Source organism: Palaemon carinicauda, chromosome 1 (genome assembly GCF_036898095.1).
Source record: "Palaemon carinicauda isolate YSFRI2023 chromosome 1, ASM3689809v2, whole genome shotgun sequence".
NCBI classification, from domain to species: Eukaryota; Metazoa; Arthropoda; class Malacostraca; order Decapoda; family Palaemonidae; genus Palaemon; species Palaemon carinicauda.
The window spans coordinates 201,144,073-201,150,038 of record NC_090725.1 but is presented as its reverse complement, the minus strand read 5'-3'; positions in this window follow the sequence as shown (position 1 = coordinate 201,150,038).

The following is a 5,966-nucleotide window of genomic DNA, read 5'->3' as shown; positions in this document are numbered from 1 at the left end:
CTCGGGACTGCAGCCTTCTCGGAAAGTCAACTCTTCAAACGTCTTAACAAAGGCTTCAGTCGCTTTCGTGTCCGAGCTTGCAGCGTCCCCATGACGCACCACCGAATGAACGCCAGAGTGTCTTTTAAATTTTTCAAACCACCCACAAGAAGCCTTGAAATCTATTGGTGCCTGCTTTGATGTTCCTTCTCCTACATCGGCTTTGACCTGAGCACGCACGAGATCACCGAAAATGGCAGATTATTGCTTTGGTGATAGTGTCTCCAGCAATTTCTTTGACCTTTATCCAGACAGGCAGCATTCTCTCCATCTCATCATGGACGTGGCTCCTCTTGCTGGAGAAAACAGTCACGACCTTAGAAGGTGTTGCTGCTTTGATGGCCTCCTTCTAATTCAAGATCGTTCCTATCGTAGATGGATTTTGGCCATATTCCTTCGCAATCACACTTAACCACAAGCCAGCATTGTGTTTATGATATTTCCATCTTCGTCTCCATAGAAACCATCCTCTTCTTTCCCTGGACATTAGCAACTTTCTTGGGACCCATGGCTAATAACATAACGTAATACCACACATGATGCAATATAATACAGTAGTCAATGCATACGATACTGCTGCCGAAAGGAAATGGAAGAGGACCGCCAATGTGTAGATGCATGATGGGATACAGTACAGTAGATGCTGACCAATATGAGAGCAAGATCTTATACTGGTAACTAGCATCTGAGTAGGGAGATAACAAATGGGAGCACGGAAGGATGGTAGCGAGTTTACAGGATGGCGTGGCGCGAATATTAAAATCAGTCTCGGACTAGCTCGGGCTCTCATACCGTACCTCCTTTCGTTGTACAAAACCTTTTTCGTAATGCGAGTTGTAAAATTTTTTGCATCTCGTTTCGCAGAGTGAAAATTTTGTAAGCAGATTCTTTCGTATCGAGAAGTATTACCAACTGCAAACGATGGAATTGGAAGTGCTATGAAATTCTGTGAAAACTTTTGAAAAAAAATCATTTATTTGTTTAAAAAATTATTTTAAATTACCGTACTTATATTTCAAAGAATTTAAAGTTTTCATTTATCAATTTTTGTTGAATGCTTTCCAAATTTCCAAATTTGTTTGTATCAAATTTTTCACCACCATAGCCTTTATATTAAAATGCAGCTCGAAAACTCAATGCAGTCCTGAAAAAGGGTCGCGAAGTGATCCAAACACGTGTCAACACCAAACAATAAATGGAGAAAAGTATACATATTTCTGCCGTTATCCTAAGAACTATCTGCAGGAAAGTCTGTCGGGAGGAAAACTATCTTAGATTTTTGGACACCACTAAGACATTGTCTATATATATATATATATATATATATATATATATATATATATATATATATATATATATATATATATGTATATATATATATATATATATATATATATATATATATATATATATATATACATATATATATATATATATATATATATATATATATATATATATATATATATATATATATATACAGTGATACCTCTGGATATGAAAGTTTCTGCTTACGAAAAATTCAGGGTACGAAAAGCGATACGAAGATTTTTATGCCCCAGTATACGAAAAAATTTTCAGGATATGAAAAGCTTACGAGATCCCAACTCGTCGCTGAGAGTAATTTTAAAAAGCGCACGCCGACAGACTTTGAACTTGGGTAAACTCACTTACAGCCTCCTGCTCACCCATTGGTTATCTCCCTACTCAGATGCTAGCTGCCGCCATAATATCCTGCTTTCCTATTGGTCGGCAACTATCCCACCTTGCTTACGCACGGGCGTTCATCTCTCTCTCTCTCTCTTTTCGTTCCGACTGCGGTATCGTTAACATTGACTTCGTGTGCTTTCACTTGTTTGACGTAGTGTTAAATACATTCGTATGCCACGTGTTATCGTTATTGAACATTCTTTACTGTGTACTGTACTGTATTAGTGTTTACTACATAGTATATAACGTACGTAGTGTATTATTGAGCTTAATACTGTAGCCATGGGTCCCAAGAGTGTAAAGAAAAGAAACAGAAAAAAGAAAGTGATGAAGAAGTAGAAGAAATTTAGAAAATGTGAAAAACGTAAAGTTATAAAAAGCAAAAAAAAAAATTGAATTTCAAGTTTTATGTTACCGTTAAGTGTTAAAGTAATTTTTTCTTTCATTTTATAGTTTTCCATACGTAATGTTAAGTGTTGATTATTTCTGCCATTTTTTTTATTTCGTAAAGTTTAAGTGTTAATGTGTTAAGTGTGTAAATTATTGTACGTATTCTGTTACTTGTTACGTTTTCTGCCTTATGGTATCCTCCTCTGCCGCGACTTCGCTATCGGACATCGTCTCAATCAAAAGGTAAGTTTCAACTTTTTTGTTAATTAACTGTACCTTTTTTTTCAGGGTATCAACCCTTAATTTAGGTGTACAGGTAACAATACACCTTCACTGATCCAAATGCTTTACATACAGTACCGTAACTTTTATACAGTAGTAAAGAAAACGGACCGTTTTCTTAGGGCTTGGAGGGGATAACTAGGCTATAACTACATTATTGAATAATCTCATGGTTGTTTTTTGGAATAGATTAGGCTGTTTTTAACGGTTGGGTTAATTATTGAATGATAGAAATGGCTGCATTGCATGTTTATTACTACAGTTTAACGTGTTTATGAAAGAAAAGGTGTCTTTTCGTAAGGCTTGGAACGGATTAGGCTATTTACATGTAAAACGCGACTCAGGATACGAAAAAATCAGCATACAATACCGTATCCTAAACGGATTACTTTCGTATGATGAGGCATCACTGTATATATATATATATATATATATATATATATATATATATATGTGTGTGTGTGTGTGTGTGTGTGTGTGTGTGTATAAATATATACACAGTAGGGTCCCAAATTATGCGAGAATTTGGTCTATAAATGGCCTGGCATACATGGAAAATCATTGCATATTTCGAAACACATAACAGGAATAATTCCATTAGGGCCATGGCAAACAGAAACTTGCCTATCCAAAAGCATTTACCACCCATTTTCATTTCTTTCTATGTAGGCTACTATACTGCATTTTTCTAATATTGAATTGTTCTTATAATTAGAAAAGATAGTTGAAATGTTATAAAGATTTAATAACTTGAAAAGGTTAAAATTACAACCCAGAAGGGTGTAAATACCGTATAAATCCCCTTATAACAGGACCTAAAATTAGTAGTATTTTCAAAAAGTTTAAGTCATATCTGTTGTATAAGACAACTAGTGAATAGCAAACCATCACTGTATAGACTAGATTTTGTTGTATCAATGAAAATCCATAATTGATGAAATAAAGCGATTTTATATCATGCGTTTCCTAACCACACCAAAAAGCACACCATCAAAATCGGAATCCGTTGTTCATTTTGCGTTCATCTCTGATCATAGCGAAGAAACAAACGCCTTTACAAATCTGTGTCTCGGTTACTTTTTGCAGTAACAGGTAATGATGTTTTACTTTATTTTTCTTAGAACTTCGAAATAAATTAAATGAATGCGATTTATATAATGTTTTTCCTAAACACGCCGCCTAAAACGAACACCTTCCATTTGTTTATTGTACGCTCCATCGTCGATCATAATGAACAAACGAACGCATTAACCACAAATGATCAAGGTGATAATTAATGATATTAAGAGCTTTTAGTAAATTTTATGTTATTACAAATATTTTAATTGCCGTATCATATAGATTCCTACAGACGTAGAAAAACAGGAAAACCCTTTTTGTTTGCGTTTAATCAACATAGCAAACTGCAGCAAATGACAAAATGATAATTTACGATTATTCTAAACTGTTACGAAAGATAGTTGTCCATTCCATATCCAAAATACTTTTCCTAACTTCAGTTATAGGTCAACTTGTACCCACCTCAATTATGGGACCATCTGCAAAATGGGGAAAAAAGTATTAGGACGGTTTTTAAAGTTATCGAACAATTGCGTTACCGCTAAAACGTTCGATGTGACAGATGGTGGGAGATTCGAGAAAGTGAGGAAATTTTAATCATGATTGATTTTTAATATAACTGAAACTGTGAAGCAACGAAGATTTCATTTGTTATAGAGAGGTAAGAAATGAGAGGTAGCGAAAGGTAGCCTAGCTGGAGAGAGAGAGAGAGAGAGAGAGAGAGAGAGAGAGAGAGAGAGAGAGAGAGAGAGAGAGGGGGGGGGGGAAGTAATGATAGTTTTAAATGTAATAAACAAAAAATATGATAGGTTATAACACATTGGTGCCTATTTAATATTAACCCTATAGATGTTTTGAATAAGTTAAGAAATAGTATAAACAATATTTTGTTACTGTATTCGTATGCGCATATTCTAGCGGCAGCTAGACATCAGCTGATCTGATCACAGCCAAAAGTTAAACAAAAAGAAGTCAGCAATACTCGATTTATAAAACACACCCGAAATTTTAAACATAAGTACATGTTTTTAAAGCACAATTAGCTATTTAAATAGTAGCAATTTTCTCGATTAAATGATGTTTCCTAAAAAAATAGCGGTTTGCTGACGAAATCGGATGCAGTATTTCAAGCTACGATTGAATTTAATTTATACACGGTATAATTTTTTTTGTTTCGTATTTAATTAAACTTTTTTAAGAAAGCCTATTTTGATTTCTTAGTCTATATGTAAGTATTGTATAACACCAGAGAGAGAGAGAGAGAGAGAGAGAGAGAGAGATCAGCTGTTGTAATCGAATGCCGTGTTTTTTTTTTCTTGTAACACCTGAAGTGAGGAATTGATCACCACAACTAACAATAGTCATGTTAATTTCATTTTTAAACTCAGGATGCCATATGTGAACTAAGATTTTATTTCTTACACACACAGAGAGAGAGAGAGAGAGAGAGAGAGAGAGAGAGAGAGAGAGAGAGATTTGAGGTTTTCTGGCATCAAATCTCTCTCTCTCTCTCTCTCTCTCTCTCTCTCTCTCTCTCTCTCTCTCTCTCTCTCTCTGAGAGGATTTCATAATTATTCCATGTCCTGTACATACCAAATTTTTGTAAAGCAAATCTATACTGTTGAATATGTGACAAAATATTGCCGACTCGTTACCACAATTTAGGCTATTCACTGCCGATAAAACAACCAGGCTACGTTGTAAAACCCTTGAACACCCACAGGGAAAAATAAATTTTTTTATATGTACTGTACTAAACAAAAATAAATCTTTTATATACCATCATTAACACTACAATTAAGATTATCGAAAGATTAGAGAAAGATAAAGATTTCCGAAAACGTACCCACGATTCTGTTTACATTTTGTCCGCTGGACTCGCATATAGTTGATTTCATTGTTGATATGGAATTTTTCATAAAATAGGCTATTTATTATGAAATTATGTTAATAAAATGTAAGGTAATTATTGTTTGGTAACATTTATTATCGAGCAATGTATTTAGGGCTAACTATATACTTAGAAAAGACATTAGATTTGATATATTTTGTAGTGCTTGACTCGCAGACTTTGAACAGCTTTGCAGATACAGTAAATTTATTATAGGAAACTAGCGACTGCATAAATGGGGAATCCCGTAATTCACACAAGCATAATTCGGGACCGTACTGCGTGTGTGTGTATATATATATATATATATATATATATATATATATATATATATATATATATATATATATATATATATATATATATATACGGATTTTGAGCGAAGCGAAAAATCTATTTTTGGGTGAGATGGCCATGTTGTCCTGATGGAAGTTCCTAAAGGGTAGCTTCCTTGGGTATATATAACTACGGCGATATTCCCAGAGAATTTACCTTAAGGTACCCAGAATTCTAACTCCTGGAGCGAATATCCCTAATAAAAGAACCAGGGATATCGCGAAATATCAGAGGACATATTCTTGACACGCCACATGGC